We start from the raw sequence: 21,124 nt of genomic DNA, 5'->3' as shown, positions 1-21,124 counted from the left end.
CTGGCCGCTTTGCCGAAGCTGCGGCGCTCGCCCAGTAGCCACCCCTCAGGCGGGCCAAGAAGGACAAAGCCCAAAGGAAGTGAGTCTTAAACCCCCACATCCCACTTTCTGGATTTCCTCCCACACCTCCTCTCTGTTTAACATCTTGAACGGGCACCGGGTTCAGGCACCCTGCAGCCCAGCCACATGTCCTCTGGGCAGCCTGGTAGAGTGGGTCTCCACGAACCTGTGGATCTGTGGCCAGTGCCCAGCCTGGGTCTTAGCAGCCCCATGCCTGCTGGAGAGGGCTATTGGAGGAGGACCAGAGCCTGTCCATCATTAGCTCCCGACCTCCAGAGGAGGCACCCCAGGCTCACGTCCCCCGGCTGCTGCGGCTCACCCACCCGAGCCTGCTGTGCACGCAGCCTACTAAACTGGTCTCTACATGGAGTAACAACAAATTTGCATATTCCTCTATTATTATATAGGATCTTTCTATGAAACATTTCTTCAATGTAATCAATATTTGTGTGAATTTAGATTAAAGGTTAATCTAGAAATAAATTAATAAGAGACAAAAATGTAGAAGAGAATGTAGATTGAAACTACCAATGTTCATTAAAAGTAAAGTACAGTATGGGGGATATGGTCAATAATACTGTAATAATATGTATGGTGCCAGGTGTGTACTTGAAATATCAGGTGGACAACTTTGTAAAGTATATGACTGTCTAGGCACTATGCTGTATACCTGAAACTAATACAAAGTAATATTAAATGTAAAATACAATTGGAAAAAATGTAAAGATTTCTTATGAGACATTTTGCTTTCAAAGTAACATCCAATGAAGACACACTTCCAGATGCCAGAATAAATACTTCCAAAATTAGCTCCTCCATAAAAGTAATAAGATCATTGGCAAATATTATTAAGATAAATTAGTAATAAAAATGTTCCAACAAAGAAAAATCCAGGTGCCAATGGCATTTTTTTGGTGAATTCTAATAAATGTTTAAATAAAAATTGGCAATTTATTTTTCACAAACTAATCCAAAACTTAGATGACATTTCAACCCTACTTGTTCTATGAGATCTGTACTGTCCTAATACCAAATCCATACAGATATCACAGTAGATGAAAATTACAGGCATATGTCCTATACAAATACAGATTTAAAAATCCTCAATAAAACACCAGAGAATTGAATTGAGCAATGTATATAAAGAATAATACACCATAACCTAATAATAAATAAATTTATCTCAGGAATGCAAGGTTTGCTTAACACACACACAAAACAAAAACAAAAACAAAAAAAACCCCAATCATTACATTTTGTTGTATTTAGAGAAGAAATGGGAAAAATATGGTCATATGAATACATAGAAGAAAGCATTTTACAAAATCAAACATTTTTTTATGATAAAAACTTTCAAACTGCTAAAAGGCAGCTATGAAAATTCCCCATTTAAAATGACATTTAACAGTGCTTTCCTCTTAAAGTCAGGGACAAAACTTTTACCATTATTATTCAACAACTAGAGGCCCGGTGCATGAAATTCATGCATGGGAGGGGGTCCCTCAGCCCGGCCTGCACCCTCTCCAATCTAGGACCCCTCAGGGGATGTCCAACTGCCAGTTTAGGCTGCAGGGATTGGGCCTAAACTGGCAGTCAGACATCCCTCTTACAATTGGGACTGCTGGCTCCTAACTGCCCGCCTACCTGGCTGCCTGATCACCCCTAACTGCTTCTGACTGCCAGCCTGATTGCCCCCTAACTGCTCTCCTGATGGCCTGATTGACACCTAACTGCTCCCCTGCTAGCCTGATCGCCCCCAACTGCCTTCCCCTGCTGGCCTGATCACCCCTAACTGTCCTCTCCTGCCAAACTGATCACCCCTAACTTCCCTCCCCTGCTGGCCTGATCGCCCCTAACTGCCCTCCCCTGATCGCCTGATCGCCCCTTACTGCTCTCCCCTGCCAGCCTGATCGCCCCTGACCGCTTCTGTCTTGGCCCTGCTACCATGGTTTTGTCTGAAAGGACGTCCAGAAGATGTCGGGTCTAATTAGCATATTACCCTTTTATTAGTATAGATGTCCTGGAGGTTCTAGATTGGCCAATCAGTCAATAAAATAAAATAAAGTGACACAAGATTTAAAAGAAAGTATTAAATTCAAATCTATTCACAGGTGACAATATTATATACAGAAAATCTTAAGGAATCCACACACAAAAATGTATAAAAAATATTAAGTCTTCAGAAAAGTTACAGAATACAAATCCATAGACAAAACCCACTATATTTCTATATACTGGCAATAAAGCAATCAGAAAATGAATTTTTAAAAGCCATTCTATTACAATAACTTTAATATTTTAGTTAAATTATTGAGGTAACATTGTCAATAACATCTGTATATTGCAGTGTGTGCTCACCATCCAAGTCTATAGTCCTTCTGTCACCCTATTTGACCCCATTTACCCTCTCATCCTCCTCTCATCACCCTTTCCCAGTGAAATAACAAGTGTTGGAGAGGATGTGGAGAAAGCCCCTGTATAGTATACTGCTGATGGGAATATGAATTAGTGCAGCCTCTATGGAAAACATTATGGAGGTTCTTCAAAAAGGTTAAGAATAGACCTACCATATTACCCAGCAATCCCTCTTCAATGCCAACCTGAAAATTTTGAAAATACATATTTATAAAGATATATGTACCCCTATGTTCATTGCAGCGTTATTCACAATAGCTGAGACATGAAAACAACCTAAGAATCCTTTGAGGGATGATGGATAAAGAAGATGTGGTACATATATACAATGGAATATTACTCATCCATAAGAAAAGATGAAGTACTGCCATTTATGACATTTACAGAACTTTCATCCCAAACAATAAAATACATATTCTTCTCCATTGCACATGAAACATTCTCAAAGATAAACCATATGTTGGGGCACAAAACCAGCCTCAAAAAATTTAAAAACATTGAAATTATACCAAGCATATTCTCTAACTACAATGTTTTGATACTGGAAATTAACTACAAAAAGTAAATTAAAGTTACAATAAATATGTACAATTAAGCAACATATGACTAAAGAACAACTGAGTCATAAAAGAAATAAAAGGTGAGATTAAACTATCCATAGAAACAAATGAGAATGACAGTATGAAATATCCAAATTTTAGGGATGTAGCAAAAGTAGTAATAAGAGGGAAGTTTATATCATTACAGGACTACCTCAAGAAACAAGAAAAATATAAAATAAACCATCTAACATTTCACCTTAAAGAACTAGAAAAAACAAATAGTCTGTAGAAGGTTGAAAGTAATAAAAGTTAGAGCAAAATTAAACAAAAAAGAGAACAAAAAGAATAGAAAAATTAATGTAAGAAAGAGCTGTTTTATAAAAACACACCATTCATAAAGTTGAGAAAGTCTGGCTAGACTCACTATGGACAAAACAGAAAAGACTCAAATAAATCAGAAATGATAGAGAAGTTACAATAGATAGTACAGAAATATAAAGGACTATACACGAATACTATGAAAGCCTATATGTTACCAAATTTAATAACCTAGAAGAAATGGAAAAGTTCTTAGAAATATATAACCTCCATAACTGAAAAATCTACATAGACTGATCAACATTAGAGAAATTGAAATAGTCATCAAAAACTTCCCAAATGTTAAAGTCCAGGACCAAATGGCTTTACAAGTGAATTCTACCAAAACTTTAGAGAAAAATTAGTGGCTATACTTCTCAGACTTTTTCAAAAAATTGATGAAGAGGAATTATTTTCTAATTCATTATGAGGCCTAACATAACCCTGGCATCAAAACTTGGAAAGGACAATACAAAAATGAAAACTATAGACCAATATCTCTGATAAATATAGATACCAAAATCCTAAACAAAATACTAGCAAATCAAACCCAACACTACATTAAAATGATAATAATATATCATAATTAAGTAGGGTTCTTCCTATAGGCAAAAGAATATTTCAACATATGCAAATTGATCAATGTGATACACCACATTAATGAAATAAAGGATAAAAGTCATATGATCATACCAATAGATATAGAAAAAGCATTTGAGAAGAAACAACATTCATTTATAATTAAAAAGCACAATAAAATGGGTATTTTAAATGGGTATAATAAACCATAGATGACAAATTCTCAGATAATATCATACTCAATGGCTAAAAAACTGAAAGTATTTCCTCTAGCATCAGGAACAAGACAAGGGTGCCCACTCTCACCACTGAGATTCAGCATAGTAACGGAAGTCCTAGCCAGAGTAGTGACGCAAGGCAAAGAAACAAAGGCATCCAAATTGGAAATAAGTGAAACTGTCACTTTTTGCAGATGACATGATTCTAAATATAGAAAACCCTAAAGATTCCACCAAAAAAAACTATTAGAGACAATAAACAAACTCAGTAAAGTTGCAGGATACAAAATTAATGTGCAAAAATCCAATAAAATTTCAGAAAATAAATGAAAATAAAACCCACCACAATTTAATTTGCAATTGCAACAAAATTATAAAACACCTAGGAATAAATTTAACAAAGGATGTGAAGACCTACACACTGAAACTAAAAGACATTATTGAAAGATATTAAAGACACAAAGAGATAGAAATAAATTCATTGTTCATGGGTTGGAAGAATCAACCTAGTTAAAATGGCCATATTACCTAAAACAATATACAGACTTAATTCAATCCTCATAAAAATCCCAATGGCATTTTTCAAACAAATAGAAAAAAAAATCAAATTTGTATGAAATCACAAAAAACCTGAGTTTCCCAAACCAATTCTGAGTAAAAAGAACAAGCTGGAGGTCTCACATCCCCAATTTAAATAATACTACAGAGCTACAATAGTCAAGATGGTATTATATTCAGAGGAAAACAGTCACACAGACCATTGTAACAGAATTGAGAGCCCAGAAATATACCCACATGTATATAGGCAACTGATTTTTTTTTTTAATATTTTTATTGACAGAGAGGAAGGGAGAGGGATAGAGAGCTAGAAACATCGATGAGAGAGAAACATCGATCAGCTGCCTCCTGCACACCTCCCACTGGGGATGTGCCTGCAACCAAGGTACATGCCCTTGACCGGAATCGAACCTGGGACCCTTCAGTCCGCAGGCCGACGCTCTATCCACTGAGCCAAACCGGTTTCGGCTAGGCAACTGATTTTTGACAAAGTAGTCAAAAACATACAATGGAGAAAAGGGATAGTGTTCAATAGATAGTGCTGCCATATGCAAAAGGATGAAACTAGACTGCTATTTGACATCATACACAAAAATTAACACAAAAAGAATAAAAAACGTACGAATAAATTCTGGGGACCTAATGTGCAGCATGGTGATTATAGGCACCACTTCTGCATTATATTTTTCAAAGTTGCTAAGAGAATAAATCTTAAGTATTCTCACCACAAAATGAAAATGATAATTACATGAAGTGATAGAGGTATTTACTAACACCACTATGGTAATCATTTCACAATATACACTGAGTGGCCAGATTATGATCTCTGAATGTATAATAATCTGGCCACTCAGTGTGTGTGTGTATGTATGTGTGTGTGTGTGTGTGTGTGTGTGTGTATATATATGTATATACATATATATATATATATATATATATATATACATATATATATATATATATATATATATATATATATATATATATATATATATATATATATATTAGAGGCCTGGTGCATGAATGGGATCGGGCAGCCTGGCCTGGGGGAGGGGACATGGGTGGTTGGCTGGCCTGCCTGCTGGTCGAACTCCTGGTTGAGGGGACAATTTGCATATTAGCCATTTATTTTATAGGATATACACTGAGTGGCCAGATTATTATGCGTTCAGAGATCATGACAATGCGCCATGCCATGAGGGACTTTACCTTGCTTAGATGGCCCCCACAATCACCAGATCTCAATCCAATTGAGCATTTGTGGGACGAAGTTAAAAGAGCCATCAGGCAGCTGGTTCCTCACCCATCAAATCTCACAGAACTGGACAGTGCTATTCATCAGGCATGGTGTCAGTTCCTCGCATCACCTTTCAACATCTCATGGAGTCAATGCCAAGAAGAATCACTGCAGTATTGAAGGCAAAGGCGGCCCAACGAAGTACTGATGGGGTGGTCATAATAATCTGGCCGCTCAGTATATGTGTATCCAATCAATACATTGACACATTAAACTTAGAGTATTATATGTCATTATGTCTCAAAAAAACTGGAAAAAATAAAACAAATCCCAGAGCTGATATGGAAGCTCCCTAATGGGTAGTGGGTATTGTAGACAAAAATAATAAAAGAAATAATAATTATTTAGCACATGCTATGTGCCAGGGAATGTTCTAAAGGCTTTACTTACAAATTTTGTCTTAGTCAATCCTCTTATCATTCCTCTGATATAGGTATTATTATTATTATTATTATTATTCCAATTTTATATATGTGGAAGCTGGTGCATAGAAAGATTTAAGAACTTAATAGCATAAGAGGTAATGGAGCCAAGATTAAAACCCAAACCAATCCCTTAGCCTGCATACACTGCTTCTATATTGAATTGTTCCCCTGTATACAAAAGTCTCCTCTTTATACAATCATCCACACTCAATTTTCTTTTTTATGTTCAAATAATCTCCTAATTTTGCCACTAGGAGCCCCTTCAAGCTGACTTGAATATTCTTTTGACACATCCCCCATTAGTCTTCAAGTATTTATCTTACTTTCTGTCTCAGTTCATCTTGTATTTTCCCTGTTCCCCAGAATGCTTCCAAATTCTTCAGTGAGTGAATCAGAATTTCTTATATTTCTACAAAAAAACCCCACTATAACAAAATATCCAAAAAGCAACCAATACCAACTAATACCTTTAATAGGGTACAGCAAAATAATTTGTCAATTCATTAGTTAGAACCCTGGTTTGATTTTTATTATCAAGAATAAATGTTTAAAGTAATAGAATTTGTCTTCATTAAAGTCATGATTCCCTGAGGAGACAAAGAAATGATGGATGAGTATGGCCAGGACTTTGGAACTTGATCTTCATAATGGAGAGCAAGGCTCAGTTCATAACTTCATGGACAATTAAGGCACAGAATCTTACTTAATCTGACAGAGTCCTCCTAGAAGACTTATAAATGAAGTTTAATTTATTAAGTGGCTAATTGTTCTATGCTGTTGTCACTGTTAAATCAGGACATATTAATCACTTCAGCATTTCTAAAAGGATTTTTGCTCCAATCCTACTCTATGCTCAGCATATGGGCATATGTGCTATAAAAATGAAAAGAGTTTTAGGGATAAAATAGGCAGGTTTAGAGAGGTGTAGGAATGAGGAGGGTCCATTGGAGAGGAATACATAGATGGAGACTGGAAAATGCCAGGGTGCTTATCTTACTTGTAAAGAAGAGAGAGAAATGCCAGAGGCAGATGGAAACATTCCTGGCCTGAGCAATTAAAACAGCCATAAACCAAGGACAGACAGGGGTATTTCTGGCCTGAGCAATTAAAGTGACCATAAGTTAGACCAAAAGTAGCTCTGACCTGAGTAGCTGGGAGAGCTACAAGATAAGGCTTTCTCTGCCAGCACAACTGGGAGAAAAACATAAGATAAATCAAAAGTGACTCCAAACTAAACAGATAAGATGACCAAATGAGGAAAAGTGCAGACGTGGGGGTCCTAGGAGCTGATTACAGGGCTAAGGTCCCATGGTAGAGAAGGAGAGTTTCCACCCTATTTAATGCCTCAAGACAAATAAAGCAGCGGTCATCCTTCTTAGGGGCCCCTCTGTCCATCCAGGAGGGACAGAGTCTTAGGATTAGGAATTTATAGGACACCTTTCTTAGGTGCCCTCTCTGTTCCTTGGCACCAAGAGGGACAGAGTCTTAGGCTTAGAATTTAGAATTAAGGCTTTAGAGGTAGTATTTTCTTGCAATAAAGTTTCTGTACTTTTCATATACCATCTTTTGTCCATGGCTTCATTCTTCAAATCCATCTAGATAAGGATCCGGCAAAGAAATCACCCTGCTCAATAAAACAACCCGAATCAAAAATAAAGCAGGTCGTGAACCAGAAATTTCCCCTTTTGCCCCAAATGTCCTAAAGTTTACATAAATCCCAAGAAATTTTTCAGAAGACAAAAATCTGCCATTTTCCTCTAAAAAAAGATTACACTGACACCTTAGAACCAAGTTCTACTTTTGTATTTACTTAGAAAGTTACAAATATGTAAATAAACCAAAGATTCTAGCCATACTCAGGAAGTAAATGAACTTTGGTATCAGAAATGTAAGTTTGATTCCCAGCTCTAAGCTTATAACTCACAGTTTATAACTGTGTTCCTAGGTGAGTTATTAAATTTCTCTATACCTCATTCTGTTCATCTCTTAAGTGGGTTACTGTGGGAGTTAACATGATAATTCATTCAAGTACATTGAACAAAGCCTGGTAAGTGCTCAATAATGGTTAGTTATAGCTTTTGTTGGCTTTTTTCTCTTATCTCCAATGACTTCAATTACCAATGCCATCTCTATTGGTCAGATTAGGCCAAGTGATTCTTCAACGACAAATTAATCTAAAATTTTACTGGCCCAAATATATGAAAATTATTTCTCACTCAAGTGAAGACCACTATAGGTCTTCGCAACTCTCAGGGAAGCTGCCACCATGCTCCAACTCAACAATTCAGGCTACTTTAGGTTCTCTGCTATCCAGTAGCCTGGCGTCCACGCGGACCCCAGCCCTCCAGCCTCAGACTTGATTGGCTCAGCCTCAAGGCTCATACTGGTGTCTGATGGGAAAGCCTGTGGTTAAGTAAGAAGTCAGGCTTCACTAGAGACAGTCAAGCAAAGGTTGAACTGCTTTTCCAGAACAGAAAAGAAGTTCATGCACCAGAAAATGTGACTAAAAAAATGTAGCAAAAGAATATGGCTCTACAACTACCAGAATTCAATCAGGTGAAACAGTGTAAGCAATTTCTTAGACCCTACAATAAACTTACAGAAACCTGATATTTGGACTGTGTAAAGACTTCAAAACAAAAGAAGAAAACCTGACGAGACCACCTGTTCAGAACATTGTTTGTAGAAGTATTTTTAAATAATGGAAACAAATATCCATGAGATTTCAGGAATGTCATATTCAGCAGAATGAAGCCCTGGCAGCTCAATCAGGACTTTTGACCAACTACGATAGAGATGTCTGATGGATGGAAATGAGGATCATCCGGTGGAATCCCCTGAAAGCAATAGCTATGATGTAAACAGTCTGTCATGACTGTTTAGCAAATGCGAACCACTGAAAAAAAATTTTTTTTCTATTTAATAAGAATAATAAAAATAAAAGGTTTTATTGTTGAATGAAAATAAGCAGCAGCGTTTGTTAAGGCTTTAAGATTCAGCAGCTTTGTTTGATTAGAAACAGATACTGAGAACAGCCTGACAGCTATCTGAGTGGAGGGGGTTTTGGGGGCTGGGTGAAAAAGGTGAAGGGATTAAGCAAAAAGAAAAGAAAAGAAAAACAACACTCATAGACACAGAAAACAGTATAGTGATTACCAGAGGGAAAGGGGTTGGGGGGAGGTAGAAGAGGATAAAGGAGGGATAAATGGTGTTGGAAGTGTAACTGATTTGGGCTACTGGCTGGAACCTCAGTTCTTCTCATTGAATCAGAAAAGATTTTAAGGTCAACACAAATGAAAGTAAAGTAAAGTGGGGTTTATTGAAGATAACACTCCAAATGAGGAGCTGGCCAGTTGAGAGAGACAATGGCCCAAACTCCTGGATTATATGGTTTAAAAGAGGAATTTTCTGGGTGGAGACTTTCATTTGCATTCAGGGATGATTGACGGGGAAAAAAGTTACATAAAGTATATTTCTTCTGGGCATGCCCTTACCCATAATGCATACAGAAGAACCCACAGGGTGTGTCAAAACCGCAATGCAAATTTTATTATAATTACTCCAGGGCCCTAGTAAGGTCACATTGAGGTCATGTAATTTTCCTTTAAGCTTGCACCATGAATTGGCTGGTTCCGAATCTGCCTGCTGGCAGTCTGCTGGCTGCTGAGCCACCCATAGAGAGGCGGCCTGAAGGCAATGTTGGTCTGACCCCTGTCAGGTCCCCAAGGCAGGCCCCATCTTAGCTGCTCAAGTCTAACTTCCTACCTATCACAAGGAGACTTGACTGGGTGGTGAACACACAATTCAGTAAACAGATGATGTATATACAATTGTATACTTGAAACCTGTAGAATTTTATTAAGCAATGTCACCCCAATAAATTCAATTAAAAATAAAATGAAATAAAAATAAACTGATGCCCAGAGCCCCGGAGTCCCAGCTGGTTACTGTTATGCCCAGATTTCGTGATCCCCAAAGACCACCAGGGAGCCGAGTCCGATGCAAAAGCAAAGAGCCTTGAATTGAGCTAGCTCAAGCTCCCCATCTACCACACTCGCCAACGCAGTGGCAGGGGCAGAGAGAGAGCCCCAGGCCCCAAACGTGCCGATTTATACGGGGCCTGGGAGAGGTAGGAGGGGTGAGGTAGTGTGGCCTCCGCTGATTGGTCGGGGTCAGGTTGCACATGGGGACAGGGCACGGCTTACTTTCCTCTTGCATTTCTATTGCATTTCTATTGGCTAATTCAAAAGTGTGGGTTGGGCTCCTGGAGAGGTTGTAGGGCAGAAACCTGACTCCAGGAGGTGGAGGACATGGAACAAAGAGAACATGGAGTCGGTCTCTCCCCGCCCTTTCAGTTACTAGTTCAGTCCCACAGTTGCCCGCCTCTTCTTTCCTTTCAATATGACAGATACTGCTGTGTCCTTCACCAAGGACTTTTTGGCAGGTGGAGTGGACATAGCCATCTCAAAGACAGTGGAGCATCCACCGAGGGGGTTAAGCTGCTGCTGCAAGTACAGCATGCAACAAGCAAATCACAACAGATAAGCTCTATATGGGCCTTATAGACTGTGTGGTTCCTATCCCCAAGGAGCAGGGAGCCCTGTCCTTCTGGAGTGGTAACCTGGCCAATGTCATCAGATACTTACTCACCCAGGCTCTCAACTTTCCCTACAAAGATAAATACAAGCAAATCTTCCTGGGTGGTGTAGGCAAGAGAACCCAGTTCTGCCACTACTTTGCAGGGAATGTGGCATCAGGTGTTGGTGCTGGGGACACCTCATTGTGTTCTGTGTGTCTAGCAGCTGATGAGAACAAAGCTGGTGCTGAAAGGGAATCCAAGGCCTCAGTGAATGCCTGGTTAAGAGCTACAAATCTGAGCGGATTAAGGATTAAGGGTCTGTACCAAGGCTTTAATGTGTCTGTGCAGCATATCATCCACTGAGCTGCCTACTTTGGTATTCTATAATACTGCAAAGGGAATGCTTCCAGATCCCAAGCACACGCACATCTTCATCAGCTCGATGATGGTGCAGTCTGTCACAGAAGTGACTGGGTTGACGTCCTATCTGTTTGACACTGTTTATGGCCACATAATGATGCAGTCAGGCTGCAAAGGAACTGGCGTCATAAACACAGGCAGCGGGAGTGCTGAAGGAAGATTGCTCATGATGAAGCTTTTTTTCAAGGGTGCATGGTACAATGTTCTCAGAGGCATGGCTGGTGCTTTTGTGCTTGTCTTTATGATGAAATCAAGAGGTTCAGATTAATTATTTCTCAGTCTTCCCCCAGCCTACCCATGAACAGGTATGTTGTATTATATAGCATATCTTGAGCATTCTTGACAAACTATTCACTGTCACCAAAGTCCACATATGGTATGACTCCATTTATATAACATGTCCAGAATAAGAAAATTTATAAAGAGAGAATATAGATTAGCGATTGCCAGAGGCAAAGAGTGAGAGGAATGTGAGGGATTATTAACTAATGAGTCTGGTGCTTCTTTTTTAAGTGATAAAGATATTCTGAAATTATGTAGTAGAGATGGATGCATTACTGTGAATATACTGAAAACCACTGGATTTTATACTTCAAGTAGGTGAGGTATATTTTATGTAAACTATCTCTATATATAAAAGCTTAAGTGACCGTCCGACCTTTTGACCATCCAATTGGTAGCTATGACGCGCAATGGGGACAGACACTCCAACCAGTAGCTATGACATGCACTGGCCACCAGGGAGCAAACGCTCAACATAGGAGCTGCTGAGCTGCGGTGACATGGCAGCTGCGGTTGTTGGGTGACATATCCGGAACCAGAGAGGATGGAGTCTGATTCCAGGGTGCGTCACCCAAAACTCGCCCTCTCGCAATCTGGGATCCCTCAGAGGATGTCAGAGAGCAGGTTCTGACCTGATACCTGCAGTCGAGGCCAAAGGACCCTACACCGGTGCATGAATGCATGTACCGGGCCTCTAGTATCATAATAGAGCAGTGTTTGAAAACAAAGAAAGTCTGGGCAGATCCTCTTAAATTTGGGACTATATCAAAGACCCTCCATCTAAAAATAAAAAAAAAAATAAAAAGATTTAAAAAGTGAAAAAAAAAAAGACTCTAACAAATTAACTTTAAAAACAGTGCAGAGGAAACAATTTGAATACTTTTACAACACAATTATACCTGGGTTCTTCAAAATATCCATGTCCTGTATGATCAAAAAATGTAATGCAACTGTTCTAAGATTAAAAAGAGAATAAAGAGAACCACTAAACAAATGTCAACCAAAAAAGACCCATCCAAATGAACTGGGTCTCATTATCCTACTCAAAATTTCTTTCAGTGTTTTAAAACTTAAAAGAAAGAAATATGAAAATACTACAAAGTAAACTATCACATATTTAAAAAATTAGATAATAAGTAACACAATAATTCACACAATTATTATCTACTAGAGGCCTAGTGCACAAAATTTGTGCACTGTGGGGGTGTCACTCAGCCAGCCTGCACCCTCTCCAATCTGGGACCCCTCGGGGGATGTCCGACTGCCGGTTAACTGGCAGTAGGACATCCCTCTCACAATCCGGGACTGCTGGCTCCTAACTGCTCACCTGCCTGCCTGCCTGATTGCCCCTAACTGCTTCTTCCTGTCAGCCTGATCACCCCCTAACTTCTCCCCTGCCAGCCTGATCGCCCCCAACTGCCCTACCCTGCAGGTCTGGTCTTCCCCAACTACCCTCTCCTGCAGGCCCGGTCGCCCCCAACTGCCCTCCCCTGCCGGCCCAGTTGCCCCCAACTGCCCTCCCCTGCTGTATCTTGTGACGACATGGGGCGGCCATCTTGTGATGATGCGAGGGTGAGATGCCACCTAGGCTTTTATTAGTATAGACAATAATAAAAGTGTAATATGCTAATTAGATCAGACAGCCAAATGACCTTCCGGACGTCATTCTGGATGTCCTTCCAGACAAAGCCACTGCTGTGGGGGCCAAGGAAGAGGTGGTTAGGGGCGATCAGGCAGGCATGCAGAGTGGTTAGGGGCAATCAGGCAGGCAGGCAAAGTGGTTACGGGCGATCAAGCAGACAGGTGAGTGGTTATGGGCAATCAGGCAGGCAGGCAGGTGAGCAGTTAGGAGTCAGCGGTCCTGGATTGCAAGAGGGATGTCTGACTGCTGGTTTAGGCCCAATTCCTGCAGAGGGGTCTTCAATTGAGAGAGGGTGCAGCTGGGCTGAGGGACCTCCCACCCACCCCCCATGAATGAATTTCATACAGCGGGCCTTTAGTATATAATAAAAATGCATGCCATTCTATATAAAATAGTCATTTATACATGAGGTAAATAGTCTTTTTTATATGATAAGTAGAGGCCTGGTGCACGAAATACATGCACAGGCAGAGTCCCTCCATCTGGCTGGCGATCGGGGCCAATCTCTCCCAGTCGGGGCCGGTGTCCGGGGAGGGACCGCGAGAGGGACTGCATGAGGGCTCCAGGGCATATCCGGCCCCATCTTGCCCAGTCCCAATCGGCTGGACCCCAGCAGCAAGCTAACCTACCGATTGGAGCATCTGCCTCCTGGTGGTCAGTGCACATCATAGCGATCACTCGGATGACCAATCAGTCAGTCTCTTAGCATATTAGGCTTTTATATATATATAGATTGTAACTCACAGAGTGGAATGCTCAGCATGCACTTTCCCTCTAGCCCCTGATCATGGAGACCTCATGTCCTTCCAAGGCTCTGCTCACTCTCTTCAGCTGCCATATGAAGTAAATTGCATTGTGTGTGTGGAAACTCTTTGCAGGCTCCATGGGTGTGTTTTTGCTTGGCTGCAGTTCTGATTACTCCAACATAAGGAGAGATGCCCTTGTTATCAGATAACGCCATCATGGTAAGACCCCAGCTCAGCCTACTGCAGCAGTTTTTAATAGGCCATGGGTCACCCTAGATGGTTTGGCTCAGTGTATAGAGCCAAGGCCTGAGGACTGAAGCATCCTGGGTTTGATTACGGTCAAGGGCACATTCCTGGGTTCTAGGCTCAATCACCAGTAGGAGGCAAAGGGGAGGCAGCAGATTGATTCTCTCTCATCATTGATGTTTCTATCTCTCTCTCCCACTGCCTTCCTCTCTGAAATCAATAAAAATATATTAACAGAAATAAAAATAAATAGGCCATGAATCAAATGCTGCTCTCCATCCATCCAGTCCCCTCACACACACAAAAGAGGGTTCTTTTGTCTTTGCTCCCCCCCCCCCCACATACACACAAACACTCTGCTGGGGTTTGTAAAATGAGGTCAGGATTTCTACTTTAACCAAGGGTGATGCTTCAGCATGGCCCTCCTTCCCCGCCCATCTCTGTCCCCAATCCTGTGGGGTCTCTCCCTCCCTTCCCTTCATCTAACTTGGTGGGTGGGCCCTGCTCTTCCCCCTCCTCCTGTGACCTCCTGTATGCAGCCTTCCCCTTTCTCCTCCAGGGGAGGAGCTCCCCAAAGGTTGTGTGTGCGTGTTGAGTGGAGGGGGGGCTGTGTGGGGCAGGGCAGGGCCCTGCGGGGCAAGCCCAGGTGGGGCCTTGGAGGAGAGCTGGGGTGACAGGTCACAGGGAAGAGAAGGCAGGGACATGGAGCCTGTGCTGTGGGACTAGGTTTCTCTGACAGCCTTGCTCCCCTCTCTGTTGCATCCCCGGGAGCCCGAGGCTGCCCCTTGGCCTCTGGCAGGCACCCCTGGCTTGTACCCCTGTAATGGTGCTACCCACCCTCCTGGAGTAGATAGAGAAATTTAACAAGTAAAAGAAGCAGCTCTGAAGATTACAAATTGCGCACTGAGAACACCACAGGCTGTGGAAGGCTGCGCAGTCCAAGGCTCTGGGATCACATGTAGCAGCTTCCATGCCACCTGGTTCCTCCTGGCTCCCGCCCTGCCCACCTCTGCCCAGGGTTCTGGCCAAACCCTGGGAGCTTCCTGAGGGCTCTCAACTCACACCTCACTTTTCAGTCCAGCCCACCAGCTCCCACAGCAAGCTAAACTATTGGTTGGAGCGTCTGCCCCCTGGTGGTCAGTGCGCATCATTCCAACTGGTTGAGCAGTCGAACTCCCAGCAAAACTCTGGTCAAGGGGACACTTTGCATATTAGGCTTTTAGTATCCTAATATGTAAAAACCCAGAGTCCATAACGTCCAAAATGACCGAAGGCTCAACCAAATATCAGAAGTCAGTCCTGCAGTCAGTGGTGGGTTGCCGTGGCAACCCAGCACTGACTGCTGAGGGGGCTGCGGATCAGGCCCAGAGAGAGGCCCAGAGAGAGAAGCAGGGTCTGATCCGCAGCCTCCATGGCAGCTGTTGATCAGTTGTTGCCTCTCTCTTTTTCTTGGGGCTTCACCAGCAGCCACGCTTCTGTTTCTCTCCGGACCTCCATGGGGCCTGCTGATCAGCCCCACCTCTCTGATCAGGCCTGGAGACAGGCCCAGAGACGCTGACTGCTATAGAAACTGACCAATCAGAACCAAATCTAAGTGAACTGTGAGGAGCCAATGGCTGCCTAGGAGGTGGAGCTTTTGACGTTGACTGGCATAGAAACCGACCAATAGAACCAAATTGGCCGGCCGGGGAGGGCAGTTGGGGGCTATCAGGCAGGCAGGCAGAGGGGTTAGGGGCAATCAGGCAGGCAGGCAGGTGAGCGGTTAGGAACCAGCGGTCCCAGATTGCTAGAGGGATGTCCGATTGCTGGCATCCAGACATCCCCTATGGCGTCCCCTATTGGAGAGAGTGCTGGCTGGGCTGAGAGAACACCCCTCTGTGTACGAATTTCATGCACTGGGCCACTAGTATAGTATAAAAGGGTTATGTTTTCCATAGCCCAAGGATAAAATGAAATCTGTTGAAATAAGGACATGAACAGTAAGTAATTATCTGCGTTTCAATAAAAAAAAGCATAGATATAACAAATGGTTAATAACTTCACATCATTAAATCACACAGTGCTCAATAAAAAAGAAAGACATCTCATTATTCTTTACAAGATGTGCGGTACATTGAACTGCACTGGCCAAGTTTATTCAGTAGATTCTATACACATTGAATTTAATAGTTAACCAGAGAATTACAAGTACAGATTGCAAACAAAATCAGCACAATATTTCTTAAATAAACATTGCTACTTATGTATTTATGGTTGCTATTTTGAAAACAATACTCTTTTATAAGCTAAAACCACCACTCTGACTCTTTGTGAATGTTTACAAATGCAGTATAAGAAGATAAGGCAAGCAGAATGGCATTTCTTTTGTCTGCGGTAGATGCTTGAAAAAATGAAGAATGAAAAAAATGATGCATCATTCTTTCACAATCATCCCAGTTTAGATAGTCATGCTCTTTCATGGTTAGCTATTCTGACACCCCACAGATAATTTGAATATCCAAATTTCATATACTTGGCATAACAATTGAAAACCTCATGTTTTGTAACCATAATGTCACAAGTCGTTGTATAATTCCATTTGAAGTTTAATAGCATTTTTTTATTTTTAAAAAGAAAACATTCAGGATAATATATCAAGAAGAGCCATAGCTGGACCAGCTAGTGTGGCTCAATGGTTGAGAGATGAGCTATGAACCAGGAGGTCATGATTTGATTCCCGGTCAGGGCACATGCCAGGGTTGTGATCCCCAGTGGGGTGCATGCAAGAGGCAGCTGATCAATGATTCTCTCTCATGGGTGATGTTTCTCTCTCTCCCTCCCTCCCTTCTCTTAAATATACTAGTTTCCCAATACATGAATTCATGCACATTGAAAGGAAATTAATTAGAAGAATATTTTAATATTGCTATTTGCATCTTGCTAATGAAAAGAAAATAGGATTCTACCAAGTCTCCTATCTACCTACTTCCAGGACTTCTGTGAGGATCAAATGAGATAAGGTATGGGAAAATGCTTCACAAACATTTGGTTAAACTGTAAAATGTTTGTACTTGGCTATAAAGCAGGTTGGGTTCCTGGGCTGAAGAAACCCCAAGGATGCTAGTTGGTAGGTAGAAAAAGTCAGCTGTTGCTACATGATGGCATTATCCAGCACCTACATCCACCATTTCCAGGCTGGGCTGGGCTGTGGGCCGCATTTTGTGCCATGGCGTATTAGCAGCCTTGGCTGAGATTTGGTGGGGTGTCACTCCGGGGTGGTGGAGGGGCCTGTGTCCCACTTGGGGGAAGCCGAATGTTGGTTTGTCAGCATCAGGTCTGTAGTGCCATTTATTTTTAAATGGCCTGTTGCTAGGGAGAAGAAGCCAGGCATTGCTACCTGATGTCATTACCCAATGCCCACAGCAACCATTTCCAGCTGGTCTGGTCTGTGGGACACATTTTGTGCAATGGGATCTTGGCAGTATTGGCTAAGATTTGGTGGGGCGTCGCTCCAGGGTGGTGGCTGGGCCTATGTCCCACTTGGAGGAAGCCAAGTGTTGGTTTGTCAGCACCAGGTTCCTGGTGCCTTTTATTTTTAAATGGCTAGTGCGTGTAATGGCAGCTTCTGCATTGAGCGTCTCCTCCTGGTGGTCAGTGCACATCATAGCTACCAGTCTGACTGCCAGACACTTAGCCTTTTATATCCTACTAGTGGCCCAGTGCATGAAATTTGTGCACTTGGAGGAGGGTCCCCAGCCTGGCCTGTGTCCTGTCAATGAGGGTGCTCCACAATCCATCACCCCAAAGAGGTAGGCCTCCGTGAGCCTCATGTCCCCGAGTCCAGTGCTGGTGGCGGGGAAGCAAGCCTCTTGTCCCCAGGCCTGGAACCAGGGGCAGGGATGCAAGCCTCATGTCCCTGGGGCTAGCGACAGGGGCGGGGATGCAAGCCTCACATCCCCAGGCTGGGTGCCGGGGGCAGGGATGCAAGCCTCTGCAAGACTCATGTCCCCGGGGCCCGGTGCTGGGGCAGAGACATGAGCCTCACATCCTCGGGCCTGGCATGGGGGGCGGGGACACGAGCCTCATGTCACCGGGGCTGGCATCGGGGGCAGGGATGATAGTCTCACATCCCCGGGCCCAGTACCGGGGGCGGAGATGCGAGCCTCATGCAAGTTCCTGACGCTGAAAGTCTCTGCCCACTCATGCCTGCTGTGCATACAGCCTCCTACTGACTTCTTGTTACATGTGAGGGCATCACTACCATTTGCATATTAGCTCTTTATTATTTAGACTAGAGGCCCGGTACATGAAATTTGTGCATGGAGAAGGGGAATCCCTCAACCCGGCCTGCACCCTCTCCAATCCGGAACTCCTCGGGGATATCCAACTGCCTCTCACAATTCAGGACTGCTGGCTCCTAACCGCTCACCTGCTTGCCTGCCTGATCACCCCTAACCCCTCTGCCTGCCTGCCTGATCATTCCTAACTGCTCCCCTACTGGCCTTATTGCCCCTAAATGCTTCCTTGCTGGCCTGATCGCCCCTAACTGCCTCTGCCACGCCCCACACCTGGGACTCAGGATTCCTTCCACTGGCCAGTCGCAAGCACATGGGACCAGGGATTCCCTCCCTCTGGCTGGCTGAAGACACCCAAGAACTGGGCCAGCTTTGCCCGGGTTGGCCAGAGCCACAGGGGACCGTGGGTGGATGGCTTTGCCCGGGCCACAGCCGCTTGTCCCTCTCCTGGGCCTCAACCTGGCTGGTTGCCATTTCTCTCTCTGGAGCTCATTTATGCCTGGCTGGTCCCTATTCCTCTCTCACAAGCTCATTTGTACCTGGATGGTCCCCATTCCTCTATCCCTAGTGTTGAGTGTCTGAGCCCTTATGGCATGATGGCATGAGGTTGTGAGGGCATAAGGGTGTGATGACTATTTGAATATTAGCTCTTTATTATATAGGACTAGAGGCCTGGTGTATGAAATTCGTGCACGGGGGGTATGTGTCCCTCAGCCCAGCCTGCACCCTCTCACAATCCAGGACTGCTGGCTCCCAACTGCTCGCCTGTCTGCCTTCCTGATTGCCCCTAACCACTTCTGCCTGCCAGCCTCATCACCCCCTAACCACTCCCCTGACAGCATGATTGCCCCTAACTGCCCTCCCCTGCAGGCCTGGTCACCCCTAACTGCCCTCCCCTGCAGGCCTGGTCACCCCTAACTGCCCTCCCCTACAGGCCTGGTCACCCACAACTGCCCTCCCCTGCAGGCCTGGGTCCCCCCCAACTACCCTTCCCTGCAGGCCCGGTCGCCCCCAACTTTCCTCCTCTGCTGGCCTGGTCACCCCTAACTGCCCTCTCCTGCAGGCTTGATCACCCCCAACTGCCTTCCCTTGCAGGCCTGGTTCCTCCCAACTGCCCTCCCCTGCTGGCCATCTTGTGGCGGCCATCTTGTGTCCACATGGGGGCAGGATCTTTGACCACATAGGGGCAACCATCTTGTGTGTTGGAGTGATGGTCAATGTGCATATTACCCTTTTATTACATAGGGTAGAGGCCTAGTAGATGGGTGGGGGCCTGCTGGTTTGCCCTGAAGGGTGTCATGGATCATTGTGGAGGTTCCCTTGGGCCATGGGGTGGTCTGGGCGAGGGGCCTGTGGTGGTTTGCAGGCTGGCCACGCCCCCCGGCGACCCAAGTGGAGGCCCTGGGATCTGGGATTTATTTATCTTTTATAATTGAAACTTCGTAGCCTTGAGTGGATCCAAGGGCCAGCCAGGAAGTTTGGCTTCCTCTAATGCCAGGGAAACCCAAGACTCCTGCTCGCTTCATGGCCGCAGCCATTTTTGTTGGGATTTATTTATCTTCTATAATTGAAACTTTGTAGCCTTGAGTGGAGGCCTGGGCCAGCCAGGGTGTGCAGGAAGCTTGGCTTCCTCCATTGCCAAGGAAACCCAAGCCTCCTGCTCACTCCGTGGCTGCGGTCATTTTTGTTGGGATTTATTTATCTTCTATAATTGAAACTTTGTAGCCTTGAGCGGAGCCCAGGGCCGAGCAGAGCAGGTGGAAAGCTTGGCTTCCTCCATTGCCGGGGAAACCCAAGCCTCCTGCTAGCTCCGTGGCTGGCTGCCATCTTGGTTGGGTTAATTTGCATACTCGCTCTTGATTGGCTGGTGGGCATGGCTTGTGGGTGTAGCGGAGTGATGGTTAATTTGCATGTTATTCTTTTATTAGTGTAGATAGCTAGTGTGTGTCATGGCAGCTCCTGCACTGAGCGTCTGCCTCCTGGTGGTCAGTGTGTGTCATAGTTACCAGTCTGACAGACAGACAATTAGCCTTTTATGTATTACTAATGGCCCAGTGCACGAAATTTGTGCACTTATGGGGTGATCCCCCAGCCTGGCCTGTGTCCTGTTACAGTGCAGGAGCCCCAAGATCCATCGCTACAAAGAGGTAGGCCTCCGAGAGCCTCACATACCCGGGGCCGGCGCCAGGGGCAGAGACACAAGCCTCACATCCCCAGGACCAGCACCAGGGGCAGGGATGTGAGCCTTATGTCCTCGGGCCTGGTGCTGGGGATGCAAGCTTCACATCCCCATGGCCAGCACTGTGAGCCTTACATCCCTGGGGCCTGGCTCCAGGGGCAGAGAAGCAATTCTCACATCCTTGGGCCCAGTGCCAGGGGTGGAGAGGTGAGCTTCATGCAAGTCCCCCACGCTGCTGATCGGTGGTTACACGTGAGGGCATCACTACTATTTGCATATTAGCTCTTTATTATTCAGATACTAGA

At 43.9% G+C, this 21,124-nt stretch overlaps 2 pseudogenes across 2 annotated transcripts; both read left to right on the top strand.

The window, feature by feature from the left end:
• The first annotated feature begins 8,977 nt into the window (after positions 1-8,977).
• LOC308241115 (mitochondrial import inner membrane translocase subunit Tim9-like) lies at positions 8,978-9,255 on the top strand (annotated as a pseudogene). The gene has a single exon. The product of its transcript is annotated as a mitochondrial import inner membrane translocase subunit Tim9-like (transcript).
• Positions 9,256-10,852: 1,597 nt separating this feature from the next.
• LOC308241104 (ADP/ATP translocase 2-like) lies at positions 10,853-11,783 on the top strand (annotated as a pseudogene). Its single transcript has one exon. The product of its transcript is annotated as an ADP/ATP translocase 2-like (transcript).
• The last annotated feature ends 9,341 nt before the right edge of the window (positions 11,784-21,124 follow it).

The sequence above is a fragment of the Plecotus auritus genome (genome assembly GCF_963455305.1).
Source record: "Plecotus auritus genome assembly, chromosome: 1".
Lineage (NCBI taxonomy): Eukaryota > Metazoa > Chordata > Mammalia > Chiroptera > Vespertilionidae > Plecotus > Plecotus auritus.
This window is presented reverse-complemented; position numbering and strand designations above follow the sequence as displayed.